The sequence below is a fragment of the Neovison vison genome, chromosome 8 (genome assembly GCF_020171115.1).
Source record: "Neovison vison isolate M4711 chromosome 8, ASM_NN_V1, whole genome shotgun sequence".
Lineage (NCBI taxonomy): Eukaryota > Metazoa > Chordata > Mammalia > Carnivora > Mustelidae > Neogale > Neogale vison.
In genome coordinates, this window is record NC_058098.1 from 80,966,633 (window position 1) to 80,994,308 (window position 27,676).

At 38.4% G+C, this 27,676-nt stretch overlaps 1 long non-coding RNA gene across 1 annotated transcript in view; it reads left to right on the forward strand.

Moving 5' to 3' along the window:
- Window positions 1–7,500: 7,500 nt before the first annotated feature.
- Window positions 7,501–27,676, forward strand: part of LOC122915706 — a 245,670-nt gene continuing 225,494 nt past the window's right edge. Inside the window, exon 1 of the long non-coding RNA XR_006386079.1 lies at window positions 7,501–7,530. This is a non-coding gene — a long non-coding RNA (uncharacterized LOC122915706). The remainder of the gene's footprint in view (window positions 7,531–27,676) is intronic.

Consider the following 27,676-nt stretch of genomic DNA (forward strand, 5'->3'; position numbering starts at 1 on the left):
AAAAACTAGGAAAATATGAAGAAGTGTCTCTTGGAGTTCCAGTAAGTCATATGGAAGGATGCTTTTCCTAGAATTGTGCACACTGGGGCAAATTTGGGTATTTACAATAGGCAAATATAGTAATGACATTCTGGCACATTTATACTTTTGAGATGACCATGGATGAAACTCATGGTAACATTTCATAATTTTAACAACGTTTTAATAGAGAAAGCCTAGTCCATAGATAACTCTGGGACACACACACAAAAATTAATTTACCTAGATGGAAAGGAAATCACATACAATTTGTGTGGGAACTTTCAAAGGTGCTTACACTGAAGCTTTTCCACACCACTTTTAAATTATATCTTCATCACACAAATGAAATACTGCTTAAAGAACCGCTGACTGAGAGAAGTAGCAAGCAGTTTTTCCCAGACTTTATTCAGTATTCACATCCAATCACATCGGTAAACATAAATACATCACAGAACTTATTCAAACACTCACAAGTTATCTATATAAAGACAAACTACCATATATTCTCTGAAATAGATTTTCCCTCCACTTCTCTTTTTCATTTTGCATCCTGTATATTAACTGTGAAATTCATCTTTTTTGGGGGAGGTGCGAATTATAGACCCCTCCTGGCTCCACCCATAATTTTCCACATTTTCCTGAGACAAAGTCTGCCACGTTGAGACGAAGTTAACGAGAAGCCGAAATTTTAGAAGTATCTGAGAGGGCTTTTGAGTCTGACATCTTGATTCCTGGCCTGAGAGGACAGCAGATACCTCACAGGGCTGGAGTCCTGGGTCCTCATCTTTAGGAGCTAGACCTGATAGTCCTTCCATGTAGCAGGAAAGGGAGGGATACCTGTGTAATGGTTTCATGCTCGCATAGACACTAGGGGGTGTCCAAGGACTAAATGTGTTTCTCCTTCCCTTCAGATTTGTCTCGTCAGTACTCCTAGGTCCAGCTAACTTAAAGTCCAGGAGCTAAGGGAAAAATCTATTCAATTAATTCTACTCTTGTGCCGAAATGAATAATATGGGGTCAGTTTCATCATCAGGCCCCGATTCCCTTGGATCTCTAGCGGCAATTGTAATCTCAGGGTTCAGAGGCAGGGACCATTTCCTAATATAAGCTACAGGTGATATGGAACAAGGTGCTCTATTATCAAATGCTCTTTATCTCTGTATTTGCCAAAATTTATGTGTACTTGAAAAGCAGTCACCAATTTTTCTTCTCTTTAGTTAGTTTCAGTTTTGGTTTGTCCACCCTAAACCAGACGGGAGGCAGGAGGCCTGTGAGAAGATAGAACTCTGCCTTCTCATTCTTGTGCGGTCTTTTTGTTTTTTAATGTAGATTATTTGTTGATTATTACCTATTAAAAAACATTTGCCCTTGCTGTTGTAGACATCTTCAGGCCTTTGGGCATGGGTCTCTTTATGAATAGCTATTACTTCTTAATTATGATGGTTTAATAAGATACGTCTTTCATTTTCATCTCCTATTTCTCTTCTCCTGTGATTCTTCTCCCTTCACTATTGGTCCCTAAGGGCATGTTACTGGCTCCTTTTCTTTATTGCTCCCGTCTTCTCTTCGCCCCTCCTGGCGAATTAAAAAAATAAATAGAATGCATTTTAAGGATGACAACAGTAATAATAAAGTCAGGAATTGCTTTCCAGCTAAATGCACTGATTGGAAGCGCCTATTGAAAATAGCATAAACCTAATTGAAGTAGTCAACCCCTCCCATACAGGTCATTCTGTGCTCTATTAAAATGAAGGCAAAACAAAGCTTGTGACATTTCTGCATTTCCCAGACTCACTTTTCCTAAGACATATCAATAGTATTGACAATAGTATTGCATTGTGCTCCCCAGTGACCTGGGCTGTCATCTTACGGTCCTGGGTAATTCTTTCATAATGAAACCTTATTGTATCCTTTCCCTGTAACAATCAACAGAAGAATAATTATGTTGCAATGTGTAGGATTCGAAAATTTGAAATAAATCAAAATTGTAGTGATTAGCCTAGAACACTGATCATTTAGATAATGTGGATACTCAATACCCACCTATTGTACCTGTTAAAGATGCTAATACATTTCCTAAACTTATGAAAATAAACAAATTGCTAAAGAAATGTCTAATGTGAAATTATTGGGAGAGTTGGGATTATATATAAGGATGGGTTATTTCGTTTTATTTTGAACAGTTTAAGTAGACTCCTCAAGAGTCATTAGTTGGTTCTGCGCTTTATTACTGAAGTCTCTTATACTAGATGGAACTATCGGATTTGATGGCAAAGCAGTAGCAGCTGGGAAACTGCTCTTTCTCTCCCCTCTCATTTCCCAAACAATGTTTGCACTGATTAATACTATGCAACAAGACATGACGCAGAGATTGTGTTGGCATTGTGTTCTGATGACCCCACACATTGTGTGCGCTCCGTGGTTCCTTTTGCTGCTCATAGTTATACGGGTTTATCAGAAATTACATGTCAGGCTCCCGATGAGTGTAATTGTATACTGATTGTGTATAGTTTTTTAAACCTCATTATTAGCCTTGTATGCAAACCAAATAAAAGGAAAGTTTAAAAAAGGAAAAAGAAAATAGCCTCCACCGGACGTCATGTCAGAGCCCAGGTGTTTGAGCCTGGATGCAGGGGGACAAAATGTTCTCTCAGGGACATCTGCTGCAGCCATGTGCTTGAAAAAGTCCCTAATGAACAGAGGAGAAGGAGCAGAGTGGCTAGGGTGTTGGGGGAGAGCTCTGTGGCTCTGCTTTCTTCTTGCTCCGTTCTCCTTGCATGCACGATTCATTTAATAACAAGGCAGGAGGACGCTGAGGGATGCAGTGTGCGTGTCCTCATTCATGTCAACTTTCATTAATTGGTGCCCCCATGGCAATTTCTCTGAGTTCTGACCCTCTCCTTAGAATTACTCTTTTAACAGAAAAACAAAAACAAAAACACCTCAACTACGCAGCCACAAAGTCAGGGGGAAGTAGACACAGGAAGACTGATGAAATGAACAGTGCTTTCTTTTCCTTCCCTGGGCTCTGCCCTTCTGCCCATTTATGCCTGAGCATTTGTTGGACATTCCAAAGACAGTTATCACCGAGGGTATGCATTCTTTGGATTCATGAGCAGGAATCTCAGCAGGGAATGTTGAAGTATTACATACCAAGGATGAGGGCCATTAGAATTAGACTCGTCTCTAATGTGGGAAGTACGTAGTTCTCTTTTAAAAACCTTTAATCAGTATACAGTGGTTCAGTACACAGATGTTAGCAGTGTGAAGGCTCTCTAATTGTAATTTAAGTTATCCCTGCCTAAGGGCCCCCAATCAAATTATTAGACTGTTGCAGTGAGTCTGCGGCTCTTGGTTGCACCTTGCAAGGGGGTATTTTCTGGAATGATGAGAAACAGTGGTTTCTCCTGGGAAGCAAATGTACCATTATGGACTTATTAGGTCCTTGATTAGATTCACAGCTGATAAGTGAGTAGACTTTTCAAGAGAAAATATTGCAGTTTATTTTAATCTGTGTTATTCAGCCATTGGGTCGTGGAAAAGAAGTAAATGAAATAGAACTAAAGGAAATATGCATGCAATTTGCTTAAAAGTGGTGACAAGTTTATTAATCAATTTTTATAATTGCTATTACCCCTTTAGGCATTGGAGGTAGAGGCTCTTTAAATTTGTTTGTTTTATTTGTGTGTTGCCTTTTCCCCAATGCCCAAGCTTGCTTCGTATTGACAGTTTTCTGACTGGACTGCCCAGGATTAAAGAGTTAAACATTTGGAGTGACAATTAATTAATTAAGAGGTCCTAGAAAGTTAACCTCTCAAGTTTCTTTCCTGAAATGCATGTTTATCTGATTTGCTTTAATAAGTGACTTGCTATTGAACTAGTTTTACATACTTTAATTTGAAGATAATTATAGTACTATAATTCATATTTCAGATGCACATTAACTTTTCAAAAGATATCCAGCTAGCTACTTCTACCTGGCATTATGCTTATTTTAGTAGAGTATAACCCGAAGAATAATTGACTGGTTGTAGTAATATCTTTTAAGTCTTTCTATTACTAGGCATTTATTTGATTTTAATTGTGGAACCATTGGTCATATTGAGTTCATTTCCTGTTCATGTTGATTTCATGAGTCTCTCCATTAGTATTCAATTGCACAGTAATTAGTCATTAGTTCACTGTGATGTCTTCAAGCATGTGTACACTTATATTCTCATTTTCCACTCAGTTTCTGCAGTCGTATTTGAATTCTCTCTTTCTTAAAGAGATGAAGGCCATGATAAGGAAGATAAAATGCTAGATCATGAATTTATTAGACTAAATATTTTGCCAAAAGGCCCCTAGTTAAGGCATGCAAAACTTGGTGCATTGAAAATGAAATAAGTGGCAGCTGCCTAACCACAATACTGAAGTCACTGAGATGTCAAAGCCTGGGATCTGAAGCATTTATGATCAGAGGCAAGATAGAAGCTATTTAGCGAAACTTCTGGATGGTGCTTGACCCCAGTGTGCACCTGGCTAATTCTGATTAGAGCATCTTCAATTTCTGAAGAAAGGTCAAATTCCCAACTCATTACTAAGCTCCAATAATGTATTGGATTTTGCCATTTTAACTAACTGTTTGGCTTTGCAGATTTATTTTCCTTTACAAGAGAAAGTGTTCTTTAAAAATATATTATCAACGGTTTCATTAATTCCAAGTTTGCTGTGTTTTTAGCACATTTTATCTAAGGTATTCGTTTAGCTCGTATGAAAAGTAAATATGTCATCTGTCATAGTCTGTCACAAGCTTGTAATTTAAATCCATTAGAAAATTGTCCCTGCATTTTATTTGAGCTGGCTTCACATTGTTGTCCTAATTAAATTGGAATCTTATATCATTTAAATGTTAGACTTGAGAATGAAATTATTTTTATTCAGTGATAATGGTGGTCTTCTTGGCAGAGCTCAAAACTGCTTTCAGGTTAGTTGAGTCAATGTTCAAGAAGCCGTAATTGCTGATATAGGTTCCCCATTAGCATTTACTCTTTATACAAAATGAGAAGCAAATAAATAGGGTCCTCAAGATAGTCTCTTCTCTTTCTCTGAATAGATCACTGCTGTGGTGGCTGATTCCTACACCCATTTTTTTTTTTTTTTTTTGTGTGTGTGTGTGTGCAAAGGTAGTTTGATTTTTTTAAAAAAAGATTTTATTTATTTATCTCAGAGGGTGCACGTGAAGATGGAGCAGGTTGGAGAAGCAGAGGGGAGAGGGACAAGCATAGTCCACACAGAGCATGGAGCCTGAGCCCAGCTCAATCCCACTGAGATCATGACCCGAGCTGAAATCAAGACTCAGATGCTCAGTCGACTGAGCCACCCAGGTGCCCCAAGGTAGTTTAATTCTTATAACTAAGCAAATATATTTTGCTCAATAGTGTACATAAATGCTCCTCGAATTTTAATGTGCTTATGCATCTCTTGGGGACCCTGCTACAATGAAGAATCTGGCTCAGTAGCTTTGGGATGGCTTCGAGATGCTGCATTGCTCCTAAGTTCCCAGGTGAAACAGATGCAGCTGGTCCAGGCTTTTCACTGTGTAGCGAGAGCACTAAAATGACTAGGAGGCAAACAGGGGATGAATCAGAATTAATATCTTTTCATCTAGCCCTTTTTGAGGATTGAAAAATCATTCCCAGATTTAGAAGTAATAATGCCGGTTGTTACTTTGACTTGAGACTTTGCTAAGGTATTGCTTATTTATTTATTTATTTATTGTTAAGTGTTAGCATCTATGTTTGATCCCTTTAGAAGCAATTGGCTTTTGTAAGAGGCATATATGTGGTTTCAAATTCACCATCCTGACTTAAACTTACTCATCAGAGTATGTTTTCATATATTAAACTTAATATTTAGAAGTTAGCAGAAGGTATGTTATTTTTTATATTAAAATTATATTTAACTTTGTTTAAACATCTAAGATTGAGGAATTAATCTTCATCTCTAAATTTAGTATTCTTTTCATGGAATAATATCCAATACATTAATAATAAGAGATGCCAATTTCAGAATCACAAAGAACAGTGGAAATCTGTAAATGTTCAACATGGCTTAAAATAAATGTGTGCAGCGTGTGTGTGCACACGTGCAAATTGTTCTCTCAAGTGAATTATAGTTTGTAAAGGTCCCCAAATCTATTTGAAGAACTCTTTAAATTTTCTCTAAATTTTGGAATACAGATTTGAGTAAGAATGACTATTACCCATTTATGAAGTAGAACATTGCTTTTCTCTCTCCCTCCATTCCTTCCTCTATTCTTGTCCCTTCTTTTTTTTTCTTTTTATGTGTCTATTAGATGAAAAATAAATTATCAGTGCAGGGAGACTGGGGAAAAAATCCAAATTATGAGCAGTCCATGAAATTTATTTTTCAGACTTTTTTTTCTTATAGCATGAAATCAAAGGAAACATTTTATAAATTTCAGACATATTCTAGGAAGTTGGTTCACATCATAATTCTATTCCTGATTAGATTTTGTGTAAACTTTGAAGAAAATATTTTTAAAAATTTGATGTAATACTATTTTAATTTTTAGATAAAATAGTTTTTAAAATTCAGGTAAGCCCAAGAAACTCAACAAAATGAATTAGGGAAGGGGAACAATAAAACAACAAAATAATTGACTGATCTTAGACTTTAGCACCCAAGTGGGCAAGTAAATAAGGTATAATTTCTTTTATGTGAAGGCAGGTACTGTGATGGAGACAACAAGATGTCTCAAAAGGCAGGCCAAGTCTTTTGTCCATTTTTGTCCAGACCAAGACTTTTCCCCCCTTTGCTACTTGGAATGTTACTTATTTTTTCTAAGCTTCAGTTTTTTCAACTAGTATATGAGAATGCTGATAATTCCTCACTCAGAAGATCCATTTGAAGGGTGCCTGGGTGGCTCACTGGGTTAAAGCCTCTGCCTTCGGCTTGGGTCATGGGATGGAGCCCCATATCGGGCTTTCTGCTCAGCGGGAAGCCTGCTTCCCTCCCCCCGCCCCCCCCCCCGCCTGCCTCTCTGCCTGTTTCTCTGCCTGCTTGTGATCTCTGTCCATCAAATAAATAAATAAAATCTTTAAAAAAAAATCCATTTGAATTAAATAAGATAACATAGTTCTCCCAAGCATTTTGGGTTTCTTGGGTTGATTCTGAAAATAAAGCAGAAAACAAAATAGAGGAAAAAAATATCCCTCATAGAGCTTACACTCTAGAGGGGGAGGTCAGACAATAAAGAAAATAAGTGACATGTAATATGTGCTATGCATAAAAATAGGTCAGAAAAGAAGGGGATATAGGATGCTAGGGCAAGAAGTAGAAAGATAGCAATTTTAAATAAGGTCATCAGAAAAGATGAGATTTGAATAAAAGTCTCACTGACAAGAATGTTCTAAGTAGGTTTAACAGCAGGTGTGGAGCCCTAAGGTAGGAGTGTTCCTACAGTGTACGAAGAAACTGCAAGGAGCCTGGTATAGCTGGAGAGGAGTGAGTATGTGGGGAAAGGTGGAAGATCTAGTCAGGGAGAGAGCTGGAGGCCAGATCACACAGGGCCTGGTGGGTTATTGTCAAGACCCTGGTTTTTACCCCGGGTGTGACTGGAGGTTTTGAGCAGGGGAATGACATCACTTATCTCTTTCTAAAAGGAGAACTCCCTCTGAAGTCTGGTGTCCGTGGAAGTGGGAGCAGTTAGATTCTGCATATACTCTACAGGTTTGTTGCTGGAATGGATGTGGGGAAGGATGGGAGTCAAGAAGGACCAACTGTTTCGGCCTGAGGATCTGGAAAGAGAGAGTTGTTATTGGCTAAGGTGAAGCAGTCTGTGGCAGGAACAGAGGGAAGGCAGGAAGATCCCCAGTCAACAGTCTTAAAATCTGAGAAGCTTTTAGGACCTCCCAGGGAAGCTATGAGTTGGGAGTTGGGCAAACACATTCGTCTGGGGTTCAGTGCAGCAGAAGTCCAGGCAGGATATGGAAAACTAGGAGAGGTCACTGGTACCCTTGAAAAGACATCTTTCTGTGGGGGCACGGGAATGAGAGCACTTGTTACATAGTAGGTGCTCAACAAACACAAGTTGCCCTACTTTTATTTTTCTTTGACCTTCTGACTATCTCATACCATTTTTACATATAATTAGATATAAAGAGTCGAGGTGGCAAGTTATTTGTTCTATGCATGTTGTTTTATGTTTTCTTCAATTATTTAGGTATGTCACTCTGTATCTCTTGCCTATAGGCTCAGCTTCTTGGTTTAAATTACTTGTAATGCTTACCTTCATTTGAACTAAGCCATATGTCTTTGTCCCTTCTTTCTTGTGAGTACACCATAATATTTATCTTCACAGGTATTTATTAATAAACATCTGAATTGTGAGGTGCTACCATGTAAAGTAAGTTGAACGAAATTTTGAATGGACCTTTAGGCTCTTACTCTGGAAGAACACTTAACCTCATGCTAATAGACCATAACCAATAAAGGCTATTTAGGTGCTTTTAAAAAACATAGAGAAAATGCACACAGACTATAAAAGATGTTGTATATTATACCCAATATTGACAGGTGCAAATGATATTTTAAGATTTTTTAATGTGCTAATCAAAATAGCAACTGATAGAATATTAGACCATCTGGAGATTCCTTACCTACTGAATTATAAGAAATATAATAAAATTCAGTTTTGTTTCTCCTTTCTATTGACATTGCTTTCCCATGTGGCATCCCACATTGTTTGTTCTCTGACTTAGTGGGTCCATAACATACTTATGCTTCTATTTCATTTATTGATTTTAGAGTTGATGGTTCAGTGTTTTTGGTTTATCCATCCTTTATATGTAGCCCACTGACAGCTCCCTGATCAAAAGTAGTACAAAGGTAAGGGTGTCTTGATTATTTGCTAATGAAGCATTTTGGCTGGAAATTTGCCCTCAGGAAAGCAGAGCACACTGATTAGAAACATGTGTTTTGATGAAACCTTTTGTTCAGTGAATCTAATTTCTCTATAATGAACATCTATGTATATTGGTTTATCCCTTTCTCAAGGGTTAATTTACTTGTCCTGTAGTTACATATAGGACACTACTTGAGAACAGAGTATATACTTACGTGTTTAAGTGAAGATTTATTATTTTAGAAAATACCTATAGTAACTAGGTTTTAGTTAATGCTATGGAGATGATCATATTGTAATAGATACATGTATCAAGGCAACACATTATACACCTTAAACTTACACAATTATTATATGCCAACTATCTTTTAATGAAAAATAATTTAAAAATAAAAACCATGTATTAAAGAGAATCATACCAGAGAAAATTCTTTTGTAGAAAGAATTGTATTATCTTAGTCAAATTTCATTTAAAATCTAAAAATAATTTGAGGGTATCTCTTTTTTCCTGACATAAATTAAATTAATTGTATCTAGACTTATATTTTCAGGAAGAGGAAGTTTTTCAGAAAATCAAAAACTACCCACCTTTCATGACGACCAAGTTCTAGTCAGGATGGGCTAACACTTGTAACAGAAAGTCTAAATTCTCAGTGGTAGAACACAACAAAGTTTTCTTTTTCTTCTTGATACAGTCTGATTAGGATGGGGGTTGCTATGCCTCACACAGTCATTTAGGAACCCAGGTTCTTTCCATGCAGTGGCCCTCCCCACCCTGTCTCCAGAAGACTTTGTGTCCTTGGCTGGTACATTTCTATCCCTCAGAGAGGGTAGAGGACAAAGAAATAGCATGGCAGATTGGTAGGAGTTTTTAGAGACCAGGTCTAGAAATAGCATGTATCACTTCAATCTATCCAGTTATCTATCTATCTAGCCAGAACTCAGTTACATGGCTTCGTCTAACTGCAGAATAGCTCAGAAAAAAAGGTTTAGCTGGGTGCCAAGAAAAAGTGAATACAGATATGTCTTGGTTTTAGCAATCTGCCAAAGACCCTGTTAAGTTAGCAACCAAACACACTCACAGTAGTGGGCTTCTCCTCATCTTGCAGCATCTCTTGATGCTACTGCTTTCCCCACCCACTCTTCTCTTCTGGTGTTTACCAAATTGTGGAAACTGAGATGGGAGGGAATTGTACACTAAACTTAAAACCCATGAAGAAAATAAAGTTATTTTTATGATTTAGAAAAATATTTAGAACTAACTTGTATTAGTCTCTTTTGTCATTTGCTTTGAACATTACCCTTCTCAGTATTTAGCTTGCTTTTTCCTGTATCAGAAGCTGACAGCTATTAAAAATGAGCTCCAGGATGCCATGCAGGCTTGTGCAATTATGAGGAGATTCTGGTGTGTTGTTCGATTGTGTTCCTGCAAGAAACAGTTCTGGAATGAACATTTATTGAACACCTACTATGTAGCCATGCTAAACCACTTAAAAGAATTAATGTCATTTAATCATCAGAACAACTCTGTGAGTTAGGATTATCCTTATTTGGAAGGAGAAGAGACTGCTTTGATGAAAATCCAGACCTCTTCAGGGCACATGGGTGGCTCAGTGGTTAAGTGTCTGCCTTCAGCTCAGGTCAAGATCCCAGGTTCCTGGGATGGAGCCACACATGGAGAAAGCTACTCCCTCAGCGGGAAGCTTGTTTCTCCCTTTCCCACCCCCCTGCTTTCTCTGTGTCAAATAAATAAAATCTTAAAAAAAAAAAAAAAAATCCAGACTACTTTGACTCTAAAATCCAGGCACTCTCCACACCATGCAATTGACGTGCCCTTCCCTCTCCGACCCTGACTCCGCAGGCTTCTTTAAGGGCTGACGGCACTATGCGAAGCTCATCATGTTTGACCACGTAGACAGAAATAATTGCTTATCAAAACAGTCAAATCTGTTGTATGTATAGACATAGGCTGAGCCTGTAATCAGACCAGTGCACTCAAACCAGGGATTAGGAAACTAACTTAAAGAGAGATGTGAACATAAGAAGAAAGAGATCACAGATGTTCTGCATATGGTTTTTATTTTTTTAATTTTTTAAAAGATTTTATTTTTATTTATTTGAGAGAGAGCATGAGAGAGAGAGAGCATGAGAGAGAGAGCACGAGAGGGGAAGGTCAGAGGGAGAAGCAGGCTCCCTGCTGAGCTGGGAGCCCCATGTAGGACTCAATCCTGGGACTCTAGGATCATGACCTGAGCCGAAGGCAGTCCTTTAAGCAACTGAGCCATCCGGGTGCCCCAATGCATATGGTTTTTTAAAAAAATGATTAAAAAATGAATGAGACAAGTGTACTTAGTGCTCGTTTCCCTAAATTTGAGTTTATTTTTCAATATAGTGTTTCTTCTCCTTTTCTCTCTCTCTCATCCATATTGTCTATCACTGCTGACAAAGGAAAGGAAGAAAGAACAGATTACTTTTTCCTTTACCATTGACTCCAAATAAAATGGACATGGTATCAGCTCCTTTGATGATGCAATCTTTGCTTCTATCTGCATATCTGACCTAATTATACTAATAAAATGAGAAGGCAAAGGGAGATATTATGCCAACAAGTGCATTTTTAACTTGCACAAGAAACACTGCTAATCCCTCTGCCCTCCACTCTCCTTTAAACAGGAGTTTCACATCCCCTGATGCTCAGCAGGGGGAGTGGCATTCACCACCCGTGGCAAAATGGATCTGCATGCGTTTACGTGAAATTGCTCCACGTGTGAATTAGCTTTGAGTTGTATTGTGTTTCTTATACTAATATAATATTGTTCTAGTGCTTGCCCCTGATTAAAGAAATACATAAATAAATAATTTATAATTTAATTAATAAGGTATAATATGCAAAGCACAGTAATTTCAAACAGCTTGTAATGTCTCTAATGTACTTTCAATTTTTTATTTTACATAAGGGCTATATTCATTATGTGGTTATGATAAACATACTAATGAATTTTATTACAGGAACAAATTTAAACATGTAAATGAGATCAAATAGTATTAAAATGCAAACGATGGTGAAACTTATTACAAACTAACCTTGCCAACATACATGGAATGATGTTATTTTAAAACTTTGCAAGTTGTATCCCTTAAACAAAGGCAGTGCCTTTTACAATGTCCCTGAACACAAGAATTTGTGAACTGTAAGCTTTATTCTCACATGAACCCCTCAACCAAAAAAAAAAAAAAAAAAAGAAGAAGAAGTTAACTAGAATCCAGGGTTTGCATGTAACTTTGGATGACAATTAAAATCCTTTTTCTTGTTCCAGTGAACAGTAATCTGTGCATAATTACATTCAAATGAGATATTAGCATTTTTTGTGCTTACTCTTTGTTAATTGCAGAGTTCACTCACCATGGTGATGCTTTTGATGGAATCAGGCAACCTTATTGACCTGATGCCGTAAGGCGTGTTGGGAAATTCTGCTGTATTCTTCATTTTTTTTTATTTTGGCATTTTGAGGAGTCCTGCTGCTTTTATTACATTCCTGACACTTTTGTTAATAAATCATTGCAAAGTTAATGAAAATTGCATTCAGGCATATCCAAAATAATTGTGTCCTTTGTCATGCTAATAAATTGAAAGATGTTGATCCAATGGGCGAATGCATGCCCATTATGGAGAAGTTTGTGATATGGGTGCCTGTTGCACTCACACTTTTCCCTTGGCATATCATTCCATGTAAAATGTGAAAGAAGAAAACAAACCTCAGGATGTTTTATTTCATACTTTATACAGTGAGCCTTTAATTAAGTGAGCAAATGAGCAAATTATATCTACATGGAAAGATAGAAGTATTTGTATTATGATTTATGAAAGGTTGTTAATATCAATAGGAATCAGCAACAGTCTAATATCAGACTCATGAAAATATGAAAACCATGTTTAACTGACCTTTTTCTCATGCCAAGGGATTTTTCCACATTATATATGACCCACTTGATTTGAAAATGACAATGATAATAACTCAACATTTGTTTCCCAGGACTTATCCTGTAGTAATTCAGAAGGAAAGTAAAGAAGTGTGATTTAAAAAAATTTGCCTTTTTGGCAAAGCATCAGATTTTTCATTCAGTAAGTCTTAAGTGTACAGGGTGTGAGTGAGGTATGTGTTTGGGGATAAACACATAGTCATATTCATACACACAGTGAAGAAGATTTGACTGTTCTAGGTAAGGAAGAGTATTTAGTTCAGAAAAATTTAAACTCATAATAGATCACACACACACACATATATATATGTATATATATACACACACATACATATATATATATATATATATATATATATATTTCAAATTTATCTCAAGGAAGAACTCCAAGTAATTGTTGTCTTGGGGAGTTCTTAATTTATGCACTAGCCCATCATGCTGATTTTAGGTAGGTATTTATTCTGCTGTTCAATCAAAAAGCATAGTTTCCATAACAACTGCCACATCCGATGAAACGTACAGCTTGGCATTTGAAATACAGGACTTCTTAGGAGATATGCTTCCTGACATATTGTGTTGAACTTGTGTTCCTTTCATTCTCTTTTAAGCTAGCAAGATCTGTGTTTCTATAAAGGACCATCGCAGTTTTGCATAATTATTACAATCCATCTGCACATTTCCAGGATTTATATTAAAGTAATTAAAGCCATTTTGTATTAGTGGGTGCTGTGTGGAACCGGCTTGGATGCAGGATTCTAAAAGTTCCCACTTGCCTGCTTGCTGTGCTGTAATTTGGAGAACAGAATGTTCCGTAAATGAGGTTTGGGAATACTACATTTTTTTCTTTCTTTCTTTTCTTTGCAAAGTAACTTTTTTTTTTTCCTCCAGTGGAAAATGGAATAAAAGGTTCACCTAGGGACTGGAATTAATGTAGTCCTTCTGCCTAGGGTTAAAAAAAGAGCAAAATCACAGTTAGCAACATTGTGCAAACCCTAATATATTTTGCTTCTTCTATGGAGAAATAATAAGCCTGTGTTTCTAAGGCAACTTTCTTCCAAAAAGCAGCAAGCAACTTAATTTATATTCTCATTTTTTCCAGTAGTATTTGTTCAAGGTAGTCAAGGACCAATATTATTAACCCCATTTTATGGATGGGATGATTGAGGTAGACAGGTAATAGTGTATAGAGTAGACAATGAGGCAGATAATGTAGAACGGGCAGGAGTAATAACTAATATACTTGTTATAGCAACCCCATGGAACTAACTGAAAGTACAGTATTGCTGTTGCTGAAAAAAAAATCATGGAAGTTCCATGGTCTTTCTAAAGGAAGAGTTTGGTACGGATTTGCCAACTTCTGACCTACATGAGACTCCTTGGTATCTTTGTTGAGTTTTGCAAAGCATAGGTTTGATTCTTAGTGTCAGTTCTGTCTCCTAAGGATCTATGAGTCGTCTGGATGTCCATAAGGAGGGCCAGAGGAGGTCATACCATCCAGTTAAGGAGACACAGCGTGCTTAACAAAATGAGTTAATTCATGTAAAATAACAGAAACCTAGGTATATTAAAATCACTTTCTAAAAGGAGGGAATTATCATTTTCTTTTCTTAGAACTCAAAGTATCAAACCTTTCTGCACTATGGGAGAATGGGCGATGCAGAGCAGTTTCTTCCCTGAGCCACTTCTCTGCAAGGCAATTATTGTCATACTTCCTAATAAATGGTTGTTAACTGTTCTTTGTATGATCCCATCATATACCTATAAGGGTGGGTGATGATGAACATTCTTTGTCACAAATAGTAGCATCCACAAAATTTATGGGATATGGAATCCTGCTTCTGCTATAATAGTATTGCTGAGATGTTGGGTGTCCTGGAGCCCAAGGTCTTGGTGTAAAGGTTATGCACACAGTCTTTGAAATCAGACAAATCTGCTAATGTGTCACTTATCTACTGTGTGCCTTCAGTCAGTTGCTTAATAGCACTGAGCTTTGTTCCTTTTCTGAAAAATGAGGATAAAAAGAACTTGTTCATAGGGTTACTATGAGTGTTTTGTGAAGCAATATTTGGTAAGTGCTTAACACATTACTGGCATATAGTAAAGTTTCAAGAAATGGCAGCTTCTAGGATCACATATCATTCATACATTTTAGAACTTACCATTTTGCATTCCCCCAACTTGCTAATTTCCTTTCCTTCTTTAGCCAGTCTGTCTCTTGAAGGTGGTTTTGTTTGTTTGTTTGTTTTGTACATGTGTGTGTTTATAGGTGAGAAAGAACTCAGGTTTGACAGTATAGTAACTGTTAGGTATATGATCAAAGAAGGTGAAAACTTGACTGTATTTTTGGTTTCTACTCACATCCCATGTCATTACATTTCTGCAACTAACAAGGTATAGTGGAGGTGACCAGAATGAGTAAGGAGGTGAAGGGACTTCATAACAGGATTCTTGAAAGTGAACTTCTCAACAAAGTCCAGAATTTAACCTCAAGAGTGTTTTCAAAACTTGAAAAGAAGAAATTTAGGGGAAGATGATTTGAGATATTTCTTGTACAATAGCTATTAAAATGATGTAACTTTATTCTAAAAGATAGTTTATTTTTGAACTCACTTAAAGAAGTTTTGAACTAATTCTATGGATTTTAGATCCTATGAAGTCAGCAACCACCATCTTCAGGATTAGGGGTCTTCTTCGATGGGAGGTTGAGTAGCCTAGTGGCTGCAGGCAGGGGGAAAAGAATAAAGAAGGGCATTTTGCATAGACACTTGCCAGGCTGATTCTAGAAGCGGAATGCCAGGCTGACTAGACCACCTTCATACCCAGTATGTATTGCACTTTTGATATTCTCAATAGATTATCTATTAGCTTCAAACTAGGCTTATAATTAATACATATCTGAATATATGAACTAGACTTATAATTCATATATATATGAATACACATACACATATACAGCCCTAATGGGCATCACCAAAATTATCTTTATCTATCCCATGATCTCTAAAGGCAGAATGCAATAAAAAAAATTTGTAAAAGTTTTAATTGGGAGTGGAGGAAATCCTGCTGCATTCATGAGCTAGAATAAGAAAGAGTTGTAAATCTGAGCAGTGCCTATTTTCATTTTTGTTCTAGCAATGTAAAAACTAACTTGCCTTCTTATACACATTTCACTTCCCTTTCCTTTTTTTTTGTTTTTGTTTAATATATGTTTTACTCATCCAAAACTGCCACTTTGAAATGATTGACTTGTTTGATGTTTCTGTGTTTCAGTGCAAGTTTTATTGCCTAGAATCTACTTTATGGTGTGCAGGTGAGACAGCTCCTTTTCTCACATATAAACTCATAAAAGTCCAAATTATCACTTACTAATTCCTTTGTTATGTACCCATTATATCCTTCAACAAATGTTTATTGAATAAATGAGTACAATCCAGAAAGTGTCCAGTGATTCCAAGTCTTATAGAACATTTTGTTCTAGAGGCCAGTGAAGTAGCATAGAATCAATAGCTTTTATAGAAGAAAGATATAGTAAAATTATTCTGGAATTTCTTGTTCTGAATTTGGAAGTCATCAGTTGGTGACTTGCCATTTCAACCTGCACTGAGTAACTAACAGCATCTCTGATATGGTAGTAGAAGTTCCAAATTTCACATTTAAAATTTTTAATTTTCTTTAAATTTTCTGATTTACGAAGACACAGTTTCTGTTGTAGTCTATACATTATCAGATTTAAGTTAAAGTCGTGTTAAGCTACCACCCCTACAATCCAGGAAGGCAACATTTCTAAGTCTAGTTGATGGAGAACAGAAACCGAAATCCTAACAAAGGAATTAATTTAATTATATCTCAATGGGTGGTTACTGTATTAGCATCCATCATTAACAAGGAACATTTGGCTTAGAAATGGCAAGATTTTGCTATGACCTTCCCCAGCAAGAATAGAAAGAGAGTGGAAAATCCTAGTATTGGATCTGGGTGTTTCATGAGTTCTTTATTCCCAGTATCCTGGTCTCATAGTGTCTTTTCTTATGACTGGGCCCCACTATTAACAGTGGTGGAGCCCATTGGATTCTATAGCTATTTCCTGGATATACCATTGGATAAGGGGCATTCAAGTGCTGTTTTAATAGTTCTTCAAACTTACCAAAAATCTCAATATTGAGTGAAGCAGGATCAGTTGGAACATCATCATCATTATATCTTCTTACAGTATGTATTTTTGTTTAATGAAGCATCAGGAGCATATTCTGCTTTTTTTTAACATTCTCTTCAGTTAGCTTCAAGGAGAAATGATATTGCTTAGCATCGGAATCTTAGAGAGCTGGAAGACTGTCGACAAACACTTCATCATGTCTCATTGCATCCATTTTAAAGACCTTCACTCTTAAAGACCTAGGGTGAAGGCTGTGTTAATTGTTTACATAAATGTTGGCAGCCACTTTGTTTTTTAAAGTATATCTTAACTTTGACTCTAGAAAATTTAATGTAAGTGAATCAGCAAGCAGGTAAGATATGAGCAGGCCTTCAAAATACATCTTCATTGGGCAAAAGCTCCTCTGAACATATTTCATGCATCAGTTACTATAAAGTATTTAAGAATAAAAATAATAAAGGAGAATCGATGATATACCCCAGACTTTAAGGAGGAACTCTAGTTATAGTGTTATCTTAGATACTTGGCCCCTAAGTATTTAAATCAACCTTAGTATCCTGGTTCATTGAAATAATAACAATAATAAATGAATTATAAAGTGTTTAGGCCTTCAGAACACATATAGTGAAACAGTATTAGGGAAGCAGCCTATACTTTGTGTTTCTGCTCATGTATATACACAATGCCCTGAGAGAGCTGCACGAGAGACCACTGAGTATGGAAACCTTGGATAGCTTCAGTAGCTGGCATTTAACCCAACTCTGTCCTTTTCAGTAATGCCCAATTGTGAGTCTCAAGCTGCCATTTAGCCTGGTGTTTTTCTTTTCTTTTCTTTTCTTTTTTCTTTTTCTTTCTTTCTTTTTTTTTTTTTTTTCAATATCAGTTTTTTTTTTCCAATTTATTTATTTTCAGAAAAACAGTATTCATTATTTTTTCACCACACCCAGTGCTCCATGCAAGCTGTGCCCTCTATAATACCCACCACCTGGTACCCCAACCTCCCACCCCCCCGCCACTTCAGACCCCTCAGAGGTGAACCATGAGAGACTATGGACTCTTTTTTTTTTTTTTTAGATTTTATTTATTTATTTGACAGATCACAAGTAGGCAGAGAGGCAGGCAGAGAGGGGGGAAGCAGGCTCCCCGCTGTTCAGAGAGCCCCATACGGCACTTGATCCCAGGACCCTGAGATCATGACCTTAGCTGAAGGCAGAGACTTTAACCCATTGAGCCACCCAGGCACCCCTGGTGCTTTTCTTTTATTTGAGGTTCACATTCATTATATCGTGTCCATTCTATATCTTATGTAGCCCTCCCTAAGGTTATCTGTGGCTTTGAAAACCAGTGTCTGATGAGTAGTTTGTTTGCCGCTTGTTTCTTTTGCCCTCTGACCTTTGGCTTGTAACTATGAGTAAAGATGCATCTGTCTTAGAGGTGCTCCCATGCATACTGTGCTGTAAATTACGAAATGTCCTAGAGAAGCATCAAGAATGCTAGGGATGTTGAAGATTTCATTGATTCTTATAACTGATACCATGTGGTCAATGAAGGGCTTTTCAGAAGAATTTTTGTAATTGGAATCCATATTTTACAGTATTTTTCTAATATAAATGTGGTAACTTGACAATCAGGAATTTTTTGCTTCATATATTGGCACTGTAGCAGTGACTGGGCAGTGCTTAAAGTATCTCTTTTTGTCCCTTTCTTTAAGTTTTTGATGGCTTAGTTTGATCTGACACTTCGCAGCAGTCCCCCCCAAAATTCAAGACTTGTGTAATTCATTTAGCACGGGTAACAGTTCCGTGGACAACATACCATGCCTGACTCTATTAGATATGCTGTAATCTATGGCCCTGTGATGAATGGAGAGAGGGGTGCTCTATCAAGAGCTCCATCACCACTGATCACACCTGGAAATACTGCACAGACACTAATTAGATGAGGCCTAAAGTGGGATGAAAAGCCTAAGTAATTAAATCACAATCTCCCAACAAACTTCCATCCAAATTGCTTCTGCAGAGTGCTCTGCTATGGTTTTTTTCTGTTGGCAGCTCAGAGCCTTCTTGCCTTCTCTGTGCTGCTGAGATGAAGTTTGCTCCACATTCCACACCATGTAGCCCGGTATATCCTCTTTGGTGCTTAGAAGAAACATCAAGGTATCACATTTCTTGAGGCTATAATATGAAAGCCATATCTTACCACTGAAGCAAACCAATTAAATTTATTTTCATCCCTCCAAAGAGAAAGTGACTTATTCTGGATTGCTTGAGTTCTCTGAAAACAGAGTCTTCTCTTCTTTGGGTTCTTTGAAGTACTTCTTAACTTTCAAAGTGCATATGAATTATCTGACATCTTTTTCAAAATGCAGATTCTGATCCAGTAGATCTGGTGTGGAGCCCAGGATTCTGCATTTCTAACAAACTACAGTCCCCTGGCCACACTTGGAAGAGCAGGGATCCAAGAGGAACTCATTGAAGTGTATGCCTGAAGATAGACTGTGCCTATCCTTGAGTAGAAGATCATGAGGAATCTAGGATTGTTCAGATTCCAGTTAGAAAACTGTCTGTTGTAGCATGTGTCCTACTTATTTCCATTAATGAGTACTAAACCTCATTATTGATCTAACCAGCCTTGAAAGGTCAGACTTCATTCCTGAATGAAAGGTTCAGCACATCCTGAACCCTGAGCCACAACTGCAGGAAAACCACCCAGCAATGGGGTTTAATTTCAACCCCTTTCCATATTAACTCTATTTGGGAAGTTAGTATTTCTGGCCATGAGCCAGCTGATCTCATCCATAGATTAAGCTGACAGTTCCTCCCAGCAATAAAGGCTGTCTTGGAGCCAAGGCAACATTGATTTAATTGGTCTCAAGCAATTCTAGTGGCCGCAGTTTCACAGATTTCTGAGGAACAGCCTCACCCTCCTGCCCAGGGGCTGGGCCCTCTTTCCTCTTTTGTCTCCATCTTCATTGATGCTGCTGGCCAGTGGGTTGGAATTGCCACATAAGAGAGGTAGGTTAAGATGGACACTGATTAAGGTGGATAGAGTTAGATGAAGCCAGCAATTGGGACTAGGATGTCTGGTTAGAGAATGAAAAACAGGATTGGTGGAGAGCAGAAGGGAACAAACAGGAAAATAGTCACCTGTGGATTTGAGAATATTTGAAACTTCTCATTACATGTATCATTCCCCATGGAGTAAAAGGCCTCAGATAACAGATGCACAAGAGCTCCAGAGCAGGAGGAGTAAAGGAGCCTTTCTCTTTCTATGTTTATTAGAGGTGCAAAGCAACAGCTAAAGCCAGGGTGGCTGTGTAGAAAATCAAAGTGAATTCAGAGACTGGAATGTGTGGCTTAGAGGAAGCTATTAACACCTGGTACCCATGAAACCCCGTCAATTTTTATGTTTATGTGTATGTTTATGACATGTTTCATGCTTCTCTAGGTTTGGGATTCGTGAACTCCCTTAGTTTCCAGGAATCCTTGAACCTCCTGAAATTCTATGTGGCATTCACATATATGAGCTTTCATTCCTCTTTTGGAAAAAGTTTCATTATCTTCTTGTTCTCCTTATCCTCCTCTTCCTCCCTCTGCCCCTTCTTCTCTACTTCTGCCTCCTCTGTCCTCCATCCTCCCTCCTCCTCCTCCTCCTCCTCCTTCTTCTTCTGACATAAAAGTTGTTTGCAGTCTGTAAAAGGCTAGATAAAAAGACTACTAAGGTGCTGTAGAGAAAAGGAAATTTGGGCTCTATCCTGGTGATACCTGGTGCATGATCTTATACTTCAGACTTGATCAGAAAATGCTTCATAGTAAATTAAGGAGAAGATGGGACAGACCCAGCTCCTCCAGTGGCAAGAACTAAGACTGACACTGGTTTGCTTGCCTGGGATGAAACATCTGAGTAAAGGAGTGGTCAAGAGATGAGGATGAGGAGGGAGTATTTATATCAGAAGGAAACTCAGGCCTACCATGGTTTAACAACCCCCCCCCCGCAGTGCATTCTGACAGAGCTAGAATGAAAACCTAGGACTCCTCTCTCTTATTCTACTATACATTTATTTGCATCTAATTAATGTTCTAATTCAGTTGTCCCATTTCAAAAACATACTCTAGCCCAGTTTTCTTATTTGACTCCACACCTTTCCATAATGACCCTAAGTGTTACGTGCCTTTGGCATAAGCCCTTAGAACTAAAATTACTTAGCGATTTCTGGTTTTTTGCCCCTTGCTTTATTTTACAAAACATAATAAATCTCAGAAGATTGTTCTCCATTTTCAAGACTTTTCCCATTTTTTTTTTTAAATACTTTATTTATTTATTTGACAGAGAGAGCACAAGTAGGCAGAGAGGTAGGCGGGTGGGGAGAGAGCAGACCCCCTGCTGAACAGAGGGCCTGATGCAGGACTTGATCCGAGAACCCTGAGATCATGAATTGAGCCGAAGGCAGAGGCTTAAGCCATTGAGCCACCCAGGTGCCCCAAGACCTTTCCCACTTTAGCCTTTTAGTCAAAACTCTATTCTAATATTTCACAACATCATAAGAATACCAAGTGTTGTGAATCTGCACCTGACTTTCAGCTACATGTATTCTGTCCATGTCTGTATATTCTCCAGTCCCATCTGGGTGCACGCGGTTGCATTATGCACTCTGACATCCATGTCATGTCATGTTTATCCAACTGTTTTACCACTAGTCAAAATCAGAAGTTCTTTTCCTCCCCAATTCTCCCAGCAGGGCCTTTCCAGCTTAGAGAAAATGAAGCTGTCGGCCATCAGTTTATACATCATCACCAACAATAAACATGCCAGGATCAGAACCTGCATTTTGTTATCTGACCATTGTTGATGGCAGGGGAAGAAAAAAAAAAGACAGCTTGATTTTCATTAGCTAGGCTGACCCTCAGGCTTGGGAGCAGAGGGAAAAATGTGCATTTTGACTGGAAGTAAACTGAGGAAACATGACATGGAGTCAGTGAGGGATTGTAGGTCTCTCCCATGGGTGTGATTTTTTAACAGACTGACTTTTGGCATTTGAGGAAAATCTCAACAGCTCTCTGGACAGAATTTTTATAACTGTCCATTTGGCAGGGCTGATGCGTGACTTGAAACAGTACACCTATTTTATTTTATATGCCCCAGCTTTTGTATACAAATGGTCTTGTTTCCTGAGGACTGGAAATAGGCACTTTTTCACTTTCTTCCTTGTCTTACCCCACTTTGTATCTGTGGCCTTTAGAATAATGGCTGGCACAATAGGGATATAGTAAATATCTTCTGGAAGGAGGTACATGTTTATATGGGAGTAGGAGGTGCCTTTTATTTGCTGTGTGATATGGGAAAAGGAACAGGCTCTGGAAGTCAGACAGGTCTGGGCCTCAATCTAGAGTGTCACTTACTGATTTGATCTCACTTTCCTCATTTTTATCATGGGTATAGGAAGAATTTCCTCCCAGAGATGTTAGAAATAAGTGAATTAGCATATGTAAGATGCTGGTGTGTATTAAGTTTTTGAAATAGGCTCATTTCCTTTCATGCTTTGGTTGCTTCTTTTGGTCTAAATGCTAGATATGCTAGAAATGTAGAGCAAACTCAGTACAGCATTTATATGAATCTTATGGCCTTTCTTTTGAATTTTCTGTGAGATAAGGGAGGAAGAATAAGAGCAATGGAATCAGATAGACATTAAACCCATTCTTCTTTTTATAGAGGGCTCAAGTAAAACAAGAGCCTTGACACAGCACCTTAAAATATTTTAGTAATATTACCATGCAAGTATCTACAAGCGGTGATTTCCTGTTTCTCTATTGTGTTTGCACGTAAAGGTAATATTTATGGCACTAACAAAAGATAGAAGAACCCTGTTAAACAGAACAGAATATTGGGGAGATATCACTAGGGAGAAAATTGGGGGAGAAGAACCAAGGTATTGGGTTGGGAATAGAGACCAAGGCCAGTGAGTGAGGGTTTGGTAAGCATTGTGGGCCCTCTGTTGTACTTATAAAACACCACTGCCTGCTCACAAGCCTGCCTTTCTTTTCCATGGTCTGGATGCCACTATGGCTGTTCTCTTTTGACTGGGGTTTTCAGGGTTAAGATTCAAATCTCTCCTTTTCTTCCTTTTTAGAACTATAATAAAGGTACCAGGAAGGTCTTGCTCCCTCTGGCCTAGAATAAGATGAAAGAACAAAGGAAACTTGATTCCATGCTGCAAATTGAATTTTCTTTATTGGGTCCATTTTTAAAATCCTGGAGTAGGAGATTCACCTGGACTTGGGGGCATTTCATTTGGACGTGGCTTAAGACCTTAGGGTAGGCAGTTGGAACACCACTGTGCAGACTTGGTGGATGTGTTATGGAGTGTGTATTTGGGGGAAGGATTAGGGATATATTTTCAATAAAGAAGGTTAAAACTTCTGCTAATCATAGCTAGTGAGGCAGCAGTCTCCTTTCAGGGACACTTTCAATTCATTTCACCAAGTATTTGTCGATTGCCTGCTACATGCAGGACAAGAAGAGCAAAGGGCTTCCTTCTCTCCTAGGATCTGGTATTATGATTAGGCAGAGCTAACATACACAGGAAACAGATAAAAAAACAAACACAGAGGCAATAATTAACTAGCCTATAAATTTAGGCAATAATTAACTAGCCTGTAAATGTCAATAAGTAGTCTGTGATATGGGGGTGGTCTGAAAGGTCAATGATCAACACTTACTAGAGTAGCCAGGAGGGGGATCCTGGGAGTGGATTTCACACCAGGATAAAGAGGTACTCCCTAGTATGGCCAATAAGACAGAGTGCCTGGCTGCATTTCTTGACTCATCTTATCCGGTCCTCATATTTAATCTAAGAAATAATTGCAGTTCCTCTCGTGTAGCCTATTCTCTCAGGCCTCTGCATCTTAGTATATGTGCTTCTTCTGGCTGGAAGTCTCCTCTCTCCTTTCATTTGTTCCCTTGTTCTTTCATATGTAACTTGCTTGAATCCTACATATCTTTCAAAGTGTATTTTACCTGCCACGTCTTCCAGGAAGCAGTCCAGAGAACTGCTCCCCACCCACTGTCCCTGCCCCACTGCCCTTAGCTTAAGCAGAGTGTTCCTCTTCCTGTGCATGCACCTAGGCATACCTTCCACAGAGTGCAGTGAGGGCAAATGCTACATTCCTGACCAGACTCTGAGCTCTTTCGTCACAGAGACTTGTTTTAGCTCTGTGCTCCTGGCTTCTGTGGTGTTGGCAATTCGTAGCTAGCCCAAGAAAAGTTTTTTGAAGGAATCAATAAGAGAATACTGGAGAAACTGTCTTGAACATCTCATTGCTATTGCAGCTGCATAATCCTGGTAAGGAAATTTTTGTGGTATAGAGTCCCATTTTAGAAGCAGAATTCCTAATGCATATCTCATCCCTGAAAATTATGCCATTACCTGGCAGTGATTCCTATGCATCCAGAAGAAGAAACCTCTTATCATGGGCCACAGGTGATTGCATGCCCCAGTTCTCCTGCTGGCAGTTGGCATGGCTCCATGTTGCCTCCAGGAATGAGAATGCTGAAGCCAGCTTCTTCCAGGATGAATGAAGGGTTCTGGCAATGCTAACTGAGCAAGACTTGGGGTCCATTTAGAGGCTGACCTCCCTGTGTTGTGCAGCACATGCTCTGCTGGGGAATGGGTGCTGCGTTTAGTGTTCTGTTTTCCCTGCAAGAGATGCAGAGATGTGAGGCCAACCAGAGAGAGGTTAAAGAGATGTGGGAGCCTTACAGCTGGGGATCATTAACAACAATCAAGACCAACATAAAAAGGCAGCAGGACTTCCTTCCCTCTTGGCCTTGGAAGCCATCTGGATAGAGGAAATTTGGTTTAAACTCTGGTAAGGGAACTTTTTAGTACTCTGAGATTGTTTTTTTTAACTTTTCCATAGAAGTCCCTTGAATCTCTAAAGTCTGTTCGTTAAAACCCTTTGCCAGCAAATTAATACCCCTTTATACCAGGTGAGATTGTGACTGACAGCATGAACTGTGCACTTATTACCTTTCTTAGAAATATCTGGTAGACCTGGTGCATCTTTTCACATATTCTGAGAACCACGATCCTGTTCTAGTCAGAACTAGGCAGGATTCTTTGACTGCTATGCCTGTATGCTCCTCTCAGGGCCCACACTGTGCCACAGCTGATTAGAACACTGATGGCCCCTGACCCTGGGGCTGCCCGGTGGCCTACAACAAGTCCTGGCTGAGTCAATCAGATTTTTTCCTTTAGAGAATTGGAAGCAGGAATAAGAGGAATTTGTAGTCTTTCAAAGACCTTTGAGATGAAGGGTCGAGGTTGGATAGTATTAGTGCCAGGACTGCTGTCCTAATATAACACACACACTAAGTCATAAAGGGCTGCGTAGTGAAAACCTGAGGAAGTAATTAAGCAAGGGGGATGGATCAAATGTGCAGAGAGAAGGAAAGATGAAACTCCATAGGCCCTAAAGGATGGAGGGTGGTTTCAATTTCTGCATCCTGGTTTCCCAGTATGGTCCAAATCTACTGTGTTTCCTGTCCTCAGGTGTCCTGATGTCCCTGACCTCATTGCATTCTTATAGCTCTTCTTTCATAGCTTCAGAGGGTCTCTGTCCCTAGCAATCAAAATGCCCTGAACTTGTCCCTGTAGGGCTTTGCCTGACCATGGAACTTGTATTGGCTTTTTCTGGACTCAATGAAACAATGTATTTAGATGAAGGGGTGTGAAGGGGATCCATCTGAACAATGACTGTCATTATTTTCTTAATAAATGCCACAGTGATCTCTGAAACCCACTCTTAGCTCCCTTTCTGTCCTCATCATCTACAGCACATAACAGTTTGGGCCTTAATGGCTTTCTGTATTGTTCCAGACATGTAGTGTTTTTGTTGATGTTGCTGCAACAATAGCTAGTGATATGTTTCATGCTTCTCTTACACTCCCTGTATCACTCAGTTATTGGGCAAAATGCCAACGTCCGGCAGTTATTCCTTGGTATGAAGAGGTAGTGATGCTGACTCATGCTTCCCTCCTAGATGTACATGAAAAAAGGAGACCCACCTATTTTTTGTGTAATTTGTTTTTGAGGCTACTGCCATAAAATCAAGGGTGGAAGCTCAGTTCCATCCTCATTTCGTAGTTGCTATTCAAATTGTCAGAGAGGCCAGTCTGATGATGGAGGTCTGGGACCAGGGAATACTGTATGGCCTTGACAGGTTTTTTTTTTTTTTTTCTCAAATGAAAAGATTTTTTTTTTTTTTTTTAACCTGACTCTAAATGAAATATATGTTTACAACACTCAGGGCTGTGGCATTGTTGTAGTCTCTGCCTAGAATTCTCTTCTCTCTGTGATGCCTATGGCTGGGTCCTTTGTTTCATTCAAGTCTTAGCTTGACTATCACCCTGGGTGAGGTCTTCTTTGACCTTCCTAAATATGATAGCTCAGTAGTTGCTCTCAGTCATCTTTGTGTACTTTTAATTTCCTTCATTGCATATGCCACTTGCTGACCTCATATTCTATTTTTGTTTATCCCTTGCCTTCCCCATAACATTGTAAGCCCACATGCACAGAGACTTTGTTTTGTACTGGATCATATCTTCAGTGCCTAAAATAGTGTCGAGGACATGGTACCACACAGCAGATATGTGGAAGGAATATATCAATGAATTGTAAAAATTTAAAGACTTCATAAAAAATAAAATGAAAGTAAATATTACCCATGTATCTACCACCCAGAGATAAATGCTGTTAACATTTAAGTGGATAACATTCTTGAATTTTTTAAGGAAAAAAAGGAACATGCTATTTTAATCTGATTTTTTTCACATTGCAGTGAAAGTGGATATCTTTTGATGTTACATCAGCAGTTCTCAGCCATGGTGGTGCAGCAGGTGGAGAGTGCTAAAATTCACATCCCAAAGCCTCACCCTAGATCAACTCAGTCAGATATTTCAGAGTTAGGGCCAGCATTCCTAGCTTTGGAAGTGATTTGGATGCACTGTGGGAGTTAGAAATTACTGGTCCACATAGTTATTTTAACTGCATAGAATGAATGGAGAGGTTTTTGGTTTTTTTTTTTTCTTTTTTCTTTTTGCAAAGCTAATTAATCCTTATAGGAATGTTAACGATGACCAATGAAACTGGGTGTACCTACTACTAATTAGAGTTCTCTCTATATATTTATGTTCCTTTAATCCTCACAAGAACTGTAAGTTTGGCACAGTGCTATCACCATTTTACAGATGAAGAAATTGAGGCACAAAGAGGTTGAATAACTCACCCAATTGTCAGGGTCATGCAGTCACATACCTAGTAAGAAACAATGCTGGGGTTTGAACCCAAGGAATGGCTCTGAGTCCATTTTCTTAACCCTGATGCTCTACAACTCTCTCATGGCTTCTAATATATATGTAATTTCATAATTCTCATTGATTGAGTTCTTCAGTTTGAAAATCACTTTCATTTAGGAAGACAGCATGATGTAGTGGAAAGACCTTCACTTTTAGTCATTATCTGCTTCATGGTTGGCCGACCTGGGCAGATTGTTTAACTTCTCTAGTTTAGCCATATCTAAAAAATGAGAACGGAAATACCAGCTGATCACCTGTGG